This window comes from Podarcis raffonei, chromosome 7 (genome assembly GCF_027172205.1).
Source record: "Podarcis raffonei isolate rPodRaf1 chromosome 7, rPodRaf1.pri, whole genome shotgun sequence".
NCBI lineage: Eukaryota > Metazoa > Chordata > Lepidosauria > Squamata > Lacertidae > Podarcis > Podarcis raffonei.
Window position 1 is genome coordinate 87,424,694 of NC_070608.1, and position 18,385 is coordinate 87,443,078.

The following is an 18,385-nucleotide window of genomic DNA, read 5'->3' on the forward strand; positions in this document are numbered from 1 at the left end:
TAGCTCCCCACCTACCCTTCAGACGTCTCAATAGCACCGAATGGACCTTGGGGTTCCGGGAGCTTTTAAGGATGCGAGGATGGGAGCTCCGAATCTGGGGCGCTGGTGGTGGACGACGACTGAGAATCCTAGACCCATTTTCCTGGCCCCACGAATATCAATGGAGCTTACTTGTTGAGGCTTTAGAAGAGAATGGCTCTCTAGCCCTTAAGCACCGGCAGCTTGAGAGTCTCCTTGCTGTGAGACTACAGTACAGTGTTTTTTCCTGGGGCGCCTCCTAAGACCGGGGCACCCCTGTGCCGTAGGCTGCAATCCCGTACAAAAGCACACTCACTTGGGAGTAAGCCCCACTGAAGTCTATGGGGCCTACTTCTGCGTGGACGTAAATAGGGTTACAGTATAAATTCCTTTGAAGGGATAATGAATTTATATGCGGGGAACAGGTTACTGGAGGCAGGACAGAAGCAGAGGAAAGCTGGGAGAAGCAGAAGTCTTGGGTTTCTTGCCACCTGGCAAATCCCGAGGCTGCTCCGCCCCAGAGTAGGAGTTTTTGTTTGTATTTGCTTTACTGACATTTGCCTCGCCACCTGGCTGACATGCCCTCGTGTTCCCGGGTGGATTTTGTGTTATTCCCCAGGGAGGCCTCGCTTGAGTTCCAGCGGGAAAATCTTCAGGACGACTCTTGGATCAGGATGAGGCAATTGTTGCAGCTTGCAAAGATGTCCTTGTAAACATAACGGAGACTTGTGGCACCTTAACGCCTGGCTCTCAAACCTTTTCCTCGCTTTCAAGATAAAAATTTGCTCGCGCCACGCCAAATTTGCTTATATATTGCAAAGAAATACATTGGAAAACAAAAAGAAACGACTCTTAGCAATGATTGATTTGTAACACAGAACACAGCTACTTAAGAATATGATCCAGAAAGTATAAAACAATGCAGCTACATAAGAACATGAATCAACCCCAAAAGGGTCTTCTCCAGCACCCGGTCGAAAGGCGGTTCTGGATCACAACTAGGATTGCCATCAGTATCACTGGGTGCTCTTGCTCTCATTTTGAAAGGGTGTCTATCCATATTCTGCAAATAAAAAAAATATTTCTTTGTCCTTAAATCTTCCCGCCACTCTTGCCATCTTCTCCTGCCCCACACCAGAGTGGCACAGCCACACCCTTCGAGAGCCCCTGTCTTAACGGCTTGGTCATCATCTTTGGTGGGCGTAGGACACACTTTGTTTTAATCTGCTGCTCTGCTTAAAACGGAGCGCCTTTGGGGGCCATTAAACGTCTCCTCATTACTTTGTGATTGCTTAAATCTGGTAGTCCTTATTAAAATGCGGCTGCATATTAAAGCTGCGTGCGAAAACTCGGGGCTCCGACTGTTGAACCACGTCTTCTTCTCCGACGCTCCAAGGCTGGCGATGCTCAAGAAGAAAGAGGACAAAGAGGACGTATCGCAGCTCAGCTAATGCCCAGCCCGGATGGACCCGTTTGCCCAGCGCCCAGACCAGACTCCAACTGAATGCGCTTCTGCGATTGACCGTTTGGCTGTGTAAGCACCATGCCTTCAAAGGATGCACACGGATATAGGATTCTTGGTGCTTTAAATATACAGTATAGGGTGTGCCACCTTTGCCTTCATGGAAGGGTGCAAACTGGATCTCCTTTGGGCGAGATTGAAGATGAGCTCTGGGAGGCTCAGAGTTTCAGTCCTAACCGTAAGTCATCTAAGCCCATAGAACTATTCTGGAAGAATATTTCACAGTTGCCGCTTTGAGCATTTGCCTGCCATCTCTTGGGTAGCTTTGAGTGGTGATACTTCCTTTACACACACACACACACACACACACACACACACACACGTGTCCTACATAGTAAGAAGCATTTTCTTCGCCTGGGCTGTTTCACGCTCAACAACGGGTCACCGGCAGGCAACACACGGCGCTGGCCACCAGTCCTGGCTGTCCGCCCCGATGAGCGTACCTGCGTGGTATAGGCGTTTCCAGATCCGTTTCTGACATCCACGCTTTATCTTTAAGCCAAATCCACTTTCAAGAACTTAGCTGCGAAGAGGCCGGTCAGTCAACGGGGTACCAAAAAAATCTACCGGTTTCCTCCCGGCAGGGCTTCTGCGCCTCTCCCACAGTGGTCAACGTGCTGGGCGGCCGGGTGCTGCAGGTGCCTGGTCTCGGCAGGACTCCAGGTAACCGCCGCTGCTAGTCTTCCTTCTTGTAAACTCGCTTGCAATTCCAGTCCCGCATTGGCTGGTGCTCCTGTGACGTCACGGCAGCCACCCCTATCCTCCGCGCTGAGCTTAAAAGACGGTTGTCGCCTCCCGCACCCCGCACCAATTTCCTCCGCTTCACGACAACTCCTGGGAGCTCCTCGCGCGTCAAGAGCAAGCTTTCCAATTCCACTTCACGCCTCCGAACAAAACGTCCTTCCTGGGGCAGCCTCCCTGGCGGGCATCTGGCAGAAGGCGAGAAGCAGCCGCTGCCCAGAAAGAAGCGCCTTAAATGCGCGGCTGCGAGCGGCCCCGACGCCCGCTGCGCCTCCCAGGAACCCTGCGGGCGGCATCTCTTGAGCGCTCGGCAATGGGCAGAAGAGCGGCTGCCAAGAAGGCAAACTGCGAGTCCGCGATTCGCCGCTGGATTCGGGAGCGCGTCGAGCAGCCGCTGCGGGCTGATTTACGAGTCAACCGCAGGGAACTTGATTTCCAGGAAACCTGCGGCGTAAAGACTCCTGGGCAAGGAAGGGCGGCCGCGTCTCTCGTGCTGCCGCCTTCCTCCCCGCCGGTCAAGGACGCCGCTACCCTCGAACTGCCCCTCTGGTAACCTGAAGCCATCTTGTAACTTAGAGCTTTCTCCATGCTCTCTCTTTTATGCCTCTGTGCAGGAAGAGACATGGATCTCTCCCAAGGAAGACCTTTGGCACGAATGCAAACAAGTGAACCGCCATCCAAAGGAGTCCTGCGTATTGGCAACTTGCCGGCAGCCAGCCAAGTGCTTTTTAGGAAAAGGGAAGAGCTGAACATGCCGAAGAAAAGCATTCATTGCAAACCTTCCGTTTTGCTTCACCTTCTTTCAACGGCAAGATCACCCCTTCAGGTGTCACAGGAAGCTGTTGCCTTTAGCCTTCTTTCTCTCTTTGGGGTCCCACATTACAGTGGTACCTCGGGTTACAGACGCTTCAGGTTACAGACTCCACTAACCCAGATATAGTACCTCGGGTTAAGAACTTTGCTTCAGGATGAGAACAGAAATCGTGCTCCAGCTGCGCGGCGGCAGCAGGAGGCCCTATTAGCTAAAGTGGTGCTTCAGGTTATGAACAGTTTCAGGTTAAGAACAGACCTCCAGAACGAATTAAGTTCTTAACCCAAGGTACCACCATACTGCTCTATAGCTAAGACTTGCTGCTTTCTAAAATTCATCCCTTTTATTTCATGGCTCTATAAAAGACTCTTACTAAGTCCCACTGACTTTAATAGGGCTTACTTCTATGTAGACATAAACAGGACTGCACTGTAAGTCTGTTCTCCATTGCTATCCATTCATCAAGCACCAAGCTGATTAAAACCTCAGTTCCCTTTTGCTATTGACTCATGCTTTTTCATTCCTGGTCCCTTCATCTCAATTTTAAGGAAACATTTAAAATGCATCTTTTCTTTCTTGCATTTCACATTTGATGTTCTATTTGAAAAGACTCCATTGAAATAAATGGGACTTGGACAGGATTTAGGTATTTAAAGACAAGCCCTATTCAGCTGGATGGAACTTGAACAAAGTGTGGGAGATTAGCAGCCCAATCCAGCAATGGATATTCTTACTAGTTAGCATGAGAAAGGGTTAAAGACCACAGAGCTGTACTGCCAATAGACAGACACAGATAACAGAAATGTAATTTGTTGAGAGGGCTCTGTGTAGTGTCATTTCGTCTCCTTTCCCGGGGGGGGGGGGCATATGGACTATTCCTTTCTCTCTTCCTGTTTCTCTTTGATAAGCAATAGGAGCAGATATACATCCAACTGCTCCATCTCAGGCACATGCCTGAGGCTGTTTATACTGGAAATATAAGTATTTCACCTGCATTTATTTTACTGCTGTTGCTGCTGAGAATGAATGCAGTATTATGACTTTTTCTGTTACGGATGGAACTTTAAACTTTGTTCAGCCCTACATTTTAAATGAAGTGGTAAGATGGTCTCTTTATACGTTCAATGCACACATGGGCACCTGAAGGGATAAATTGCAATTAATGTATCCTCTCCTACCTATTAAAACCCATCTCACATCAAGTTCTTGAACCAGACAGCAAATTGTGCATGAAATACAGGCAGAATAATCTGTACTTCCCTGCTCCATCACCGCTCTCTCTTTCTAGAAGAGAAAGGAAGATTCTGAAGGATGACAATGAGCTGCAGAATTTGAAGTTTTCAGAAAGTGAAAGGTGTGTGTGGCCAGAGTGCTTGTGTCTGATGACAGGGACAAGTGCCACTTCTGTCTATCTGCTAGCATGCAGGCTGCAAAGGTGGGAGGGAAAAGGCTCTTTGTGGGACTGCAGGTTCTACAAGAGAGGAAGTCTAACTTTAGGGATGGCAGAAGATGTAATGGCCTGCTGGTAGCCAGAGGTTTTATGGTGAAGGCTGTAATGGTACAAGGGGCAGTTTGCTTCTCTATCTATTTCTAGGAACCACAGGAGTGGAGAGCACTTGTACTTGGGTGCTTGGGTCTTGCTTTGGGGCTTGGCACAATCAATTGGTTGGTCACGGTGAGAACAGCATGCTTGACTAGATGGGCCATTGGCTGAATACAGCAGCCTCTTCTTGTGTACTTTTTGCAGAACAGCCAGACCCTGTACCTACAGACTGCCTGGCTTAGGCAGTCAAATGCTGACTTGTTCCTCACAAGGACCAGATACTTCCTTGATGATGATCCTTCAGCAGAAGTTTGAGATCACTAAATGGCACTTGTTGCAGTTCTGTACAAATGCAGGGGGTGGGGAGGCCAAGAGGTCTTCATTTTGCACAGCTTGAAAAGAAATCTTCGGCTGTGCTGTTTTTCATATTGATTCTAATTAATACTGTTTTGATTTAATTTATTATTTTTAACACTGTTATATTGTTCTAACTTGTCAATATTGCTTGCCACTTTTTATATATATTTTAGAAGATGACAGGCAGAATTTTAAAAGAAATTAAAGTAAAATATTACAATGTTTAAAATTAAGTATTTTTTTATGAGATCTATGGGTTGTTCTACCAATAGCAAAGGTAGTCAAATTCTGAACAATCTCGGCACTTGTTTGTTTTTCTATACTCTCGGGTAATTGATCTGCTTTGACATGATAGGCAACATTAAAGTGATTTATTTTCCCATTCTGCTATTGTAGGGGCAAGACAATGTTCTCTAACATGTAGTACCCTGGCCAGCAGAACAGTCCTGTGCATGTTTATTCAGAAGTTCTAAAATGTTCATTTGGACTTTCTCCATGTATATAGTACTGAAGCCTTAGACTGATGTATATGAATCAGAAACTGTGACATGAACGCACTTGTCAGATTTGGGTTAGCTCTGGAACACTTTCAATGATATTGGGTACAATAATACGTAACAATCAAATAGGATTGATATAAGGCGATACACACATACAGAGAGAGAGAGACCTCTGAACACTCTAAAAAGATTTTATAAACTCCAAAAGAGGTGAGGATATCTCTATGGGGTCAGCAAAAACAGAGGGCCCAATGTTAATTTTATTTCTGTTTACTGATTCAGTTACTGGCTTGATCATTTGAAAGCTCTTGGTTGCTGAGCAAACTAGCAAAGATGGGGAGGAGAATTTCCCTCCTCCCTTTGCCACTTCCAACAGAAAAGGCTGTTATCTCATTTGATTTTTAAAAGGTGTCATATACCAACTTGTCATTAGCTCAAAGCAGTTCCGTCTTAAATTAGCACATCATGACAAATTATTAACAGATTTCAATGTTGCAATTCCTATTTCTCTCATCACCTCCACCAAGTGAGAAAGAAGCCCACCCTGAAGCAGAGAAAGTCTTTCAGGACCCCATAGAAGAAGCAAGAACTAGTGAATTTCTAGTGCGACCATTTCAGTATAGAGACATCTGGACCTTACATCTACTCTTCCAAGCTGTGAGCATGCTAAGAAGCTTACCCAGATTCGAGACAGATACCAAAGAGAACTCCGTTCCAAGACTGTCTAGTCCTACTCTTCAGTCATCTCTCAAACTGCTTTGGCTGGCCAATATTCATATGCTCTATTGACAATGTCAAACTATCATATAAAATACACTTCGGAAGCATACACAGCAGCATAAATATCATATTCATAAGGCAAGCACAGCATGTAAACTAGGTTTCAGTCTATATTGCCTCCTGCTTCTGGGCCTCCAAGCTGCTCCCACCCTCACCCCCCAAAATTAAGTGGAGTGCGATTCCCCCCCCCCCGCCATAGATAGATGGACTGGAAAGCTGTTATTTGAAGTTGGAACTGGTCCATAGAACTGATGTAGTGGTAGACTAGCAGAGTGAAACGAGGAAAAATGAAGTAAATTCTCCTGAGACGTACAGTGAATGATTTGTAAACTGAAGACTAACTCAGAGACAACTATTACAATATGCACTTGAGCTGAGAGGTTGTGAAGTTAGTCTGATGGAAAGTAAACTGAAACGTGGAAAGAGCTTATGTAGCTGCCTTAAGCACAGCAGCAATTTTTAGAAATTATATCTCTCCCCCTGTTGGAGTCAGTCTCCAGGTGTAACAGATTACTTTTAAAATGCTATTAGATCATTAAACACCCCATAGTCCTAGGTAAAACAACAACCAAACCTCTACTTTGAAAGAGCAAGAAGAGAAAGACAACCAGGAGTTTAGAAAGCAACGTGTGTTTTCTGGCAGCAGATGCCCCAATACTATCCTACTTCCTGGTCACTGTGACAAAACACCTTGATAGTGTGTGACCGGTGGTACTCAAATGTCTGAGAAATGCAGAACATAAAATTCCAATGCAAAGCAAGGAAAGTTTTTTAACAAGCTACTTGAAGAGACATACAAGTTAAGGGGCGGGGAAAATAGAAAAGAAAAAAGCATATATGCAGAAAGGCTTAGAGTGGCAGGTGAAGACAAAGCTTGCCAATGCCAAAACATTTGTTATAAGCACAAGTACAACAGATCCTGGAAAGAAGCAGCTGTTTTTTGACCTGCAGTTCCAGACGCAGCATGGATACATTTCTAGGGAGATCAATCAAAGGCAGAGGCTAGTCAAGAAAGAAAACAACGCCTTAGGCTAACACGAGGAAGGATTTGTTGGTTGACATTCTTCTGCCTCAAGAGATAATGGAATGTGGCTCCAGTCAAACTGTTGTGTTAACAGCATAAAGTGACCTCCATGGGGACACAAACCTGGGCAATGTGTATGAAGGTCCTGGGCTACCCAGATGACAAGACCCCCCTCTCGGCCTCACTGAAAGGGTCCAAAGGAAAGCAGAGCAAGAAATCTGGCACCAGCTTGGCTGCAGGAGTTACCAGAAGGAGGTGTACAAGGCACCATCCAGCCATCTTAGGGACTCTGCTATGGGTTTATGTAGGGTTTATTCCTTAGCCTTTTCTTCTCCCAAAGAGATCATGCAAAGCATCAGAGATTTAGGACCAGAGTTCTCCTTCTCCTAGATTGGGTACCTTCCCAGGTTGGCAATCCTCATCTGCTCCTCACTTCCTTCTGCAGCATGTGCAAAAACTGCCTTATTGACCATTGGAGCCACTATTGGTCTTGTCTGCTCAATCTGCCAGAGCCTGTCTTCACATGCAGGTGAAGTCCCTAACTCACTGAGAGTTTGAGACCCATTGGCTACCCTCACCTGGTTTAGCCGGCTAGTCAAAAGCGTTTCATGGGGTGTGCCCACTGTTGCATGCTGACAGCTTCTAGGAGCCATAGGTGAGAGCTGAGTGCAGAGTGGGGACCAAAGGTGGACAAACTACCCTAGAAGGAGCATGATTCATACAAATCAACTGCAATTCCTTCATAGATACAAAGACACACACATACCTCAACAGCAAAATGAACCATTGGCAGCAAAATAACATAATCTCAGCCCATCAAATACTGAAGGAAAAGGTAAGTTTTTACCTGAAAAGATGTTAACAAAGGACCAGGCGGACCTCACGAAGGACAGTATCCCACCTCAGAAGAAGATTTAAGAGTGTGGGTGGCTTCCAGATGCTACTGAGACTCTGAGACCTAAAGAGCTTTGTAGGTCAAACCAGCATTTTTAAACTATATAGGCCAAAACCAGCATTTTTAAACTTTATAGGCCAAAATCAGCATTTTAATTGAGCTCTGAATCTAGAACAAATCTAGTTGTAACAGAATTGGTGTTATAGTATCTCTTCGCCTGGAAGCTGCCAACAGTCGGGCAGTCACATTCTTTCCTAATAGAAGCTTCCAAACCATTTTCAAAGGCAGTTGCATGTAGAGCACATTGCAATAGTTCAATCTTGTACTTACCAGAGAACAGATTACTGCAGCCATATTACCCCTGTTCAGATAGGGTTGTATTTGAGCCACTGGCCTAAATTGGTAAAAGGCACTCCATGCCACTGAGGCCAGCTGTGTGTCTTCCCCTTTTGTTTTGACAGTTGGGGGAGGCTTGGGAGTCGCGGGTGGGCGGTTCACTCCGCCCCTGGCTGCAGGGCATGCACCGCTCAGTGCACCCAAGCAGCTATCCCACACCTGGGAGGACACCCTCCATGCCCCTCCCCCCTCAGGAGCACACCCACCCTGGGCAGCATGGGCATATGCTCTGCCACTCCTTCTGGAGTCTATCATTCAAGTAGGAGCGGAATCATTGGAATGCAATGCCCCAAATATCCAGCTCAGGCAGTCGCCTCAGAATGATAAGTAAAGGTAAAGGGACCCCTGACCATTAAGTCCAGTCGCAGACGACTCTGGGGTTGCGGTGCTCACCTCACTTTACTGGCCGAGGGAGCCAGCGTACAGCTTCTGGGTCATGTGGCCAGCATGGCTAAGCCGCTTCTGGTGAACCAGAGCAGCGCACGGAAATGCTGTTTACCTTCCTACCTGAGCAGTACCTACTTATCTACTTGCATTTTGATGTCCTTTTGAACTGCTAGGTTGGCAGGGACTGAACAACGGGAGCTCACCCCATCACGGGGATTTGAACTGCCAACCTTCTGATTGGCAAGCCCTAGGCTCTGTGGTTTAGACCACAGCGCCACCCGCGTCAGAATGATGCCATGGTCAATAATATTGAAAACCTCTAAAAGATCAAGGAATATCAACAGAGTCACACTCCCCCTGTCTCTTTTATGACACACGTCATTGTACAAGGCAACCAAGTTTCCCTATGAAACCCAGGTCTGAATCCCAACTGAAATGGATCTGGGAAATATGGTTCCTCCAAGAGTACCTGGATCTGGTTGGCAACCACCCTTTCAAGAACATCTCTCAAGAGACTGACTCCATCTTGAGTGGGAGATCTCACACAGCTGTTTTTCACAGATTTTACAGAGGTCTCATTGTGCCTTGCAATGCTGGTATGATGCCCAGTCAACAAACGTGTTTTAAAATTTGCCTCTGGCAATGGCTAGAAGTTAACAGAAGACTGGTCTGTGAACTACCTGGACCAGAGGGCTAGAGAAGGAAACCCAGCTAATAGAGCTTTCATCTTAACATCATGCGTTTTGTGGTTGAAGCAGCTCTTAGGATATCTTTGTACACTCTCAAACAGCAGCTTGTGTCCATACTACACATTACCATAGCTGTGGGTAATGTACAGTAATTATAGATATTTCTTTGCTACAAAGAACCACTGGGAGCAATGGAGGCACCTCACTTAGCACAACTGGGGCACTGCCTACCCTAAATCTCCAAACCCACCAAAGCTATAGCCCAGTTCCTCCTCTGTTCCTTACATTCCTATTAAATACACTTAGAGACCCTCTGGACTTGTTTTTGCCCATCTGCTGTGCTGGCTAATCATCTCTGGGCAGCACAGCCAGGCACAACCATCCTAATGGTTCCATCCATCTCTTGGAACTTAAAAGGGTTTGTAAATACTAAACAGTGGTACCTCTGGTTACGTACTTAATTTGTTCTGGGGGTCTATTCTTAACCTGAAACTGTTCTTAACCTGAAGCACTACTTTAGCTAATGGGGCCTCCTGCTGCTGTCATGCTACTGCCGCGTGATTTCTGTTCTCACCCTGAAGCAAAGTTCTTAACCCAAGGTACTATTTCTGGGTTAGCAGAGTCTGTAACCTGAAGCGTATGTAACCCAAGGTACCACTGTAATAAATTCCACTAGAAGTGCCTTATGGAAGGCAGCAGATCCCTCTGAACCTCCTTTTTTAACACTTTCCCCAGTGGATTAAACTACCAGCCAATCAGGATTCTCTCAGAAATGCACTGAAACCTCCACAGGGTTTTGGTAGGATTATAAATGACCTTCCCAACCCCATCAGTCGCATGCATGCATTTCAATCTGAGCCAATCAGATGCATGAATTTTTGGTCTGCCTGTTGCTCTTCTCTTCCTTTGTGTCACTATTGTCTCAACATTTGCAAGGCAGCAAACTAAAGCAGGAAAGACAATCTTGCCCCCACCCCTTCTGTGGAAAGCAGCAATATATCTCTTTGAGTTCCTGGGTCTGGATTTATTACTGGTATATAAATGTTTAAGGAGAGGAGTGGCGGTAAACTATTTCAACATCCTATTTGCTGTCATGGGAAGGGAAGAGGAGGAAATATCAGACCACTCATAGGGAGGAGGGGAGTAACCTGGCCTTTTCGTGTGCTGCAAAAGTAGGAAGGGTGAAGACATTTGCATATTCCCAGAAGTGGAGAAGAAGGGTTACCTTTTGTGAGGAAGCCAGTCTCTCCAGCTTTCTTAGGATCTCTAAATATCACTAGCATTTTCAACCTTTAGGTTGGATACTCTATACATCATGCTGCTTACTTTGTAAATAAAATTGTCAATATAATACCTATTGTTTTCCTTGGGCTGTTTGAATATGCTTATTAGCATTCTTTCTCTCTGACTCATGCAGCCTTCAGAATTAAAGGATTAGAGATTTTATACGCAATATAATTGATTCCAACTGAGGATAACAGCAATAAATTATTATAATTAAAGTAAAAACTTTAGCAGAGATGTCAGGGTTTTTCCTGGGCCCAGGAACAGGCCTTCTGTGATGGGTGAGCTGTGAAAGGAGGCCCCTTGTGACAACAGAGGATTGCAGTACCTTGGAGGCTAACAAATTCATTATGACAATCTGATTCTGTGGCCTCATTATCCAACCCCGTTAAAAATCACTATGCTGTGGTCTACATATTGTACTCTGGTGTTCTAGCCACACATCAAAGTCCTTACAAAGCTATCTGGCTGGTACAGATAAGGCAAACTAGTTTCATGATGTCTACAGTACATTTGGTAAATTATGTGCCCAACTTTTGCTAGCCAGTTCCAAGAATTAAGTGCCCAGGAGCAGGGCTAGCCCAAAGCATTCAGCTATCCAAGGTGAATTAAAACTTTCCCTGTTCTGTCATATCGTATGCTAACTGTACAATAGTACAAAAGGCTGCAAATGAGTACTTACTTGTTTGAGAGCAAGATCCAGTGAACCTGGAGGAATTTATTCAAAGCAAGCATGTATAGGATCAAGGTACACAGCATCAATAGCTGACTGGGATGTAATAGAAACAGAAGAGAAACTAAAATTGAAAGAATTTGAAGAGATCCGAGAACATGTTAATGATTGGTTACAATATTTTCAAGTAAATGAGGTTTTTAAAGAAGACAAAAAGAAATTATTTCGATATACTTTATCTAGATTTCAAAGAGAAATTGTAGAGGATAAGAATGTTACGGAAGAAGATGTATACCGTAATTTATTGTTAGAATGGGAAACCAAAGAGGAAGTCAAATGTGTAATGATTAAATGGGCACAAGATCTAGGATACAACTTACAAATGAAAGACTGAGAAAAATTATGGAAAGTTGATTTAAAATTTACCGCATGTACAACTCTGAAAGAGAACTACATGAAAATGATTTATCAATTGTATTTAACTCCTGCTAAACTTGCAAAAATGTATAGAACAAGCTCTAATAAGTGCTGGAAGTGTAAAGAGAAAGAAGGAATGTTTTACCGTAAGTGGTGGGATTGTAAAGTTATAAAAAGTTATTGGGAAATGATTTATAATGAATTGAAGATGTTCAAAATAACTTTTGTTAAAAAAAAGAAAGAAGCATTTTTGTGAGGTATAATAGAACATGAATTACCAAAAGAATGGAAAAAGTTGTTTATATATGCTACAATGGTGGCTCAGATTCTCCTAGCCCAGAAACGGAAGGACAACCAGACTCCAATGAAAGAAGAATGGCAAGTCAAGCTTGTGGATTAAGCTTGGCGAAACTTACGGGAAGAATCGGAGACAATGATAACGAAGACTTTTAAAAAGACTGGGAAGCTTTTATGTTGTATTTACAGAAATATCGTAAAGAAATGGACTCACTAGCAGGGTTTGATTAAACACAAGTAAGAAAATAAGATCAAAGGTTAAGAAAGGATAAGATGGAATGAAATCGATTGTAGGATATAATCATGAAAGAAAATTCAGTACAAAAACAATGAGAAGTTAAGAGGATTAAGGTATAATAATATAAAAACAAGATAACAATAAAGCAGAAGTAGTAAATATTTAAAGAACCAGAAAGGGAAGTTGGAGGAAGTCACGGGGAGGGGGAATTTCTTTTCTTTTTTATGACAAATGTTACATTGTGTTGATTGATTGAATATAAAATTGTAACACTCAATAAAATTGCTTTAAAAAAAATAGTTGACTGGGATGTTATTTTAATGGCTATCTGTCACTACTTCCTCCTATTGCACCAGGGGAGTCCTTATAGAGGGGCTTACATGTTAATCTGTAGCAGCAAAACAAATACATATTCTTACGACACCTTAAAGATTAACATATTTATTATGGCAAAAGCATTTGATGAAGCACCTGATGAAATGGACTATAGCCCATTAAGGTTTATGCCACAATAAATGTGTTAGTTTTTAAGATGCTGCAATAATTTTAAAGTATAAATCAGTATGTAGGTGCAGGTCCTAAGTGATTTTGGCAGTCCTGCCTATACACCCATTTAAAAATTGCCATTTGTATCAGTGGACCAGGCTGTTCTAAAGGTAGGCAGAGGACACTGCATGAAATTTCAGGGCTGGTTAATAAGCACTTACGCTTTGCATTGACTAAAATGAGGGTTGATGCAATCATGTACATAATTACATAAAAAAACAGATAGTAATTTCAATCACCTGCACACATTATTTGCATACTGGAAAACAACAGCAAAATACAACAAGACCTACAGCAAGAGCAAACTAAGCATTTGCAACAGTCTTTACAAATTGTAGACATCCAGTTTGAAAGAATAGTAGATTACGAATGCCACTCCAATGTCATGACAAATTGGAACCTCAAAACTTTGTTTGGGGTGGGGAGATGGATTCCGGGGCAGACAATTTTGGATGCATCTCTAGAGGATCAGATAAACGTATAAGGGTGGAGTGAATTCAGAGGGATGTTGTTGGTGATGCATCCTATTACCCAGAAGATCAGATAAGCCATATACAGATCCAATGTGTAGACATCACAGTGGAACTATTCATCCTTTGGAGCTACTCAATGGCTATTAGAACACAATTCATTTTTATTTATTTTTTACTGCATTTACTTTATTGCAATTATCTCTGCAGTTCATCAATCGATCATGAAATCAATGCTCCGCTAATCAAGGGGTGAAGTTTGATGTGAGATACGTAACAATACATTTGACAGCACAAATGCAATTAAATTCATACCATATACTTCTTATGCGATGCTACCTTGCATCCTGAATTCCCTTTCCTTAATTGCAGGTGGTTGCTTATATTAAAAAACAAACACCATCCTTCTCATTTTCTGTCTGTGCATGTACAAACATAGACACGCTATAAAGAAATATAAAAATAAGCAAATAAAACCAAGAGCAGATAGAAACAGTGGACTAAATTATAAACAGCATTAGCAGAAAAACAAATTGCCTGAGCAGCCAAACAAGGTCTCTGCTTGCTGACAGGTCAACAAAGAGGTAGCTAAACAGACCTCATTTCTGAAGACTAGGCATAGGCATGGAGGTGCCCTTTCTCATTTCCAGTGCCAAACATACCTCAGATGTTGGTAGAATGTAGAGAAGGGCCTCTTCTCAAAATATTTAAACCTGGAAAGCTTCATATAGGAGAAGGTGGTCCTTCAGACAACCTGGCTCCATGCCAATCAGGGCTTTAAAGGGCACAACTAGCCTTTTGAATTATGCCCAGAAATATACTGGCATCCAGTAAAGTTGTTCTATCACTAGGGTTGGGTGCTGCCAATAACTGGCCCTGGTTAACAGCCATACAACAGCATTATGGACTAGCTGAAGTTTCTGAACTAGTTTCTAAAGTTTGTGCAAATTAGTTTCTTATTACATATAGTTTAACAAAGTATGATTTGGGGCATTATTCCATCCTCATAGTATAAAGTTTCCAATAGCATTCAGGGATTGTCAGGGTAGATCAGTTTGTTTTTTACACATCAGACAAAACTAATAATTTGGAGTTTAACTTATGATTTGCAAAAAATAAAATAAAAATGGGTTGGCATTATTTAAAGCCCTAAACGGCCTCGGTCCAGTATACCTGAAGGAGCGTCTCCACCCCCATCGTTCTGCCCAGACACTGAGGTCCAGCGCCGAGGGCCTTCTGGCAGTTCCTTTGCTGCAAGAAGCCAAGTTACAGGTAACCAGGCAGAGGGCCTTCTCGGTAGCAGCACCCGCCCTGTGGAACGCCCTCCCACCAGATGTCAAAGAGAAAAATAACTACCAAACTTTTAGAAGACATCTGAAGCCAGTCCTGTTTAGGGAAGCGTTTAATGTTTAATAGGTTATTGTATTTTAGTGTTTTGTTGGAAGCCAGCCAGAGTGGCTGGGGAAGCCCAGCCAGATGGGCGGGGTATAAATTTTTTATTATTATTATTATTATTATTATTATTATTATTATTATTATTATTATTATTATTATTATTATTATTAGTGAACCAACCCTGTGAATGGCACTGAAAACACCTTCCTTACTGGAGCCAACTTTTAGGAATTGAGCACAATAGTCAAGTGATGCATATTTTGCTTACAAAGTATAGCAAAAAACAAAGACAGAACTGGACAAACACCATCAACATATGACTGTCCAAACACACTCTACAGTATGGGTATAATCAAATGATCTGATGTCGACCATAATAAACTAGATCAGCTGTTGAGAAGGCTAATGGCCACTCAGTACCACTTGTTTGGCTAAGATAGTGTATATACCAAAATCAATGGAGAAGACTTTTGCAAGAGATCTTTCAAACCATCTAATCTATGTTCTTTTTCCTAACAAGAACATAGTTCTCTCCCCCGCTCCCCATCTGCAGTAATTCCAGTGGAATTCAAGCTGGAAATCAAAGGCGTTATGAAAATACCCAGAAAGCCTTTAAAAAGGAATCAGGTGCTCAAGTATCTAGTCACTGATAGGAGGCCACTGATTGGAAGCTGAAATGAAAGAGTTTCTTATCCGATGCAATACACAAATATTTTAAAGTATATTATCAGAATATTTTAAAAAGTATTATCAGTATATTTTAAAGTATATTATTAGGGGAGAAATGACAGAAAGGTGGAAATGTCAGAAATCATAGATTTTCTAAACATACAGTGGTGCCTCGCAAGACGAAATTAATTCGTTCCGCAAGTTTTTTCTTCTTGCGAGTTTTTCGTCTTGCGAAGCACGGTTTCCCATAGGAATGCATTGAAAATCAATTAATGCGTTCCTATGGAGACCGCCTTCAGACCAGGTCTGGGGACAGTCTGTCCCTGGACCTCTTCTGAAGGCTGGCGGGGGGAGAAGGACTTTTCTCCCCACCGCCAGCCTTCAGAACAGCCTTCTGAAGGCTGGCGGTGGGAAGAAAAGCCCTTCTCCCGCCGCCAGCCTTCAGAAGAGTTCCCGCAGGGCTGCCTAGGCTGCAGATAGCAGCCTGCTGCCCGGCGCGAGGGGCGCTCTGAAGCAGGGGCAGACATCTGCAGCTTGGGGAGCCCTGCAGGAGTTCCCCGCAGGGCTCTCCAAGCTGCAGATAGCAGCCTGCTGCCCCGCACGAGGGGCACTCTGCTTCAGAGCGCCCCTCGCGCGGGGCAGACATTCGCAGCTTGGGGAGCCCTGCAGGACTTCCCCGCAGGGCTCTCCAAGCTGCGGATAGGGGTAGCTGCGCGCCTTCCCCTCTGTTCCCGGACCTGTACTGAAGGCTTGCGGTGGGAGGAGGGCTTTCCTCCCCACCGCCAACATTCAGAATGCTGTTCTGAATGTTGGCGGTGGGGAGGAAAACCTTCCTCCCACCGCAAGTCTTCAGGACAGGTCCGGGAACAGAGAAGAAGGCGCGCTGCGCTTCCCCGCTGTCCCCGGAGATTTCCCTATGGGCTTTCGTTTTGCGAAGCAAGCCCATAGGGAAATTCGTCTTGCGAAGCCGCTAAAAATTGGAAAACCCTTTCGTCTTGCGGGTTTTTCGTTTAGCAAGGCATTCGTCTTGCGGGGCACCACTGTAGATTATAGATAAGATACAATGTCCTGGCAAATTTGGATGATTTGTGAAGGCAAAATCAAGCTGCAAAAATTGTACACAGGAACCTAGCAGAAAAGTATGAACAATTTACTACTGAGCCTGCCCAAATTATAAATATACTCCAGTCCAGTTCAGCTATTGAAATCTAGTGATAATCAAAGGGAAAAACAAAAAGGACGGAAATACACCCAAGCAATGAAGCAGTTTTATACGCTTGACTTGGTTTGATCTGATAAGTTTTATAAGTCTTAGCAGTTAAGAGGTAACACATTTTGTCAGGTTATAGATAATTTCTCTCAACAAGCCCACTGAGGATGCCAACTTATTTATCATTAAGAGCAACAAACAACACCCTTCTTCCGTAGGTTCACTAGCACATGTCTACAGGAATTTTTGTGAGTCTCCCTTCAGTGAAACAGGATAGCCTTTACGGAGCAGACAGTTATATCATACAGATAATTTTTCAGAAAGTCCTTGTATTTCAAAATTAGTACCACAAACTGTGTACTAATGGTTCACTCAATATCGAATTAGATATCAGCTGCTTTCAACCGATTCCCTGTTTCCTGGCTGTGTCATTATGATCAATAACTGACAGTTCATATTGGCCCAACCCACAGTTTGGCATCATTATTTCACCCAGGGCTGGCCCAAAATGTTTGGCCGCCTAAGGTGGACCAGCAAATGGCACCTTGCATCCTAATATAGAGAGCTAGCACCCAAGGCCAACCAAGGTATTTTAGCAACTGAGGCAAAAAATTCTACAAGCACATTATAGTCAACCTTCCAACACCTTTAGAGAGGCCCTACAGAAGACCCCCCTCCTTCAGTCCCCAAAGTATACGTGCAAATCAACAGTAGTGGCTTTTTTATTTATTTTTAAAATTCAGTTAGCAAATCATAAATCAAACAGCTCCCTCCATCTGTGTGTCTTTGCTCTGGGGCATATTCCCTTTTACCTTTTATCAAGCATTTCCCCCCGCTTTTTGTTGTAGTTTAACAACTGCTGGTATTTCTTCAGAGAGGCTCACAAATGCCTAAGAGGTTGTTGCATCCCAATTTGCGTTATGGAAATAAAGCACAATTAATTTATTTTAATACTATAGCCTACCCTTCATTACAATGGATTGCAGGGTGGGATACAATAAAACTATATTTAAAATAGCAAATCTGTAATAATCTTTAGAGAGCAGTTAAAATCAATTAATACTATCAATGGTAAAATCACAATAATGGAATCTCCTGCAATCTCAACTGAACAACTTGATGAATCTCAAATGCTTGAGTAAAGAACCATGCTTCAAGTTGACATCAAAGTGAAAACTGAGGCAGAAGCTGCCATTCCTAAGAGTGGGTGTGATGCTACCACTGAATAGGCTCTCTCTGGTATTGCCACATGGTATTCAACTCCTGGCAACAGGACACTGAAAAGGGCCTCTCCAGAAGAACTTAGTATCCAGGCAAGGCAATATAGGGAGAGACATTCTTTCAAGTACTTAGGCTGCAAGTAATTTAGGGCTTCATAAATCACCACTAACACCTTGATTTCAGCCAGGAAGTCCATTGGCAGCCTTCAGGAACAGCTGGCTGACCCACTTAACAACCTGGCAACTGCATTCCATACTAGCTGAAGTTTCCATCTTCAAGAGGAACACCACACCAAGTATTAC

At 43.5% G+C, this 18,385-nt stretch overlaps 1 protein-coding gene across 3 annotated transcripts in view; it reads right to left on the minus strand.

Annotated features, from left to right (window-relative positions):
- Positions 1-18,385, minus strand: part of LOC128418039 (protocadherin alpha-C2-like) — a 183,167-nt gene that overhangs the window by 78,436 nt on the left and 86,346 nt on the right. The window lies entirely within an intron of this gene.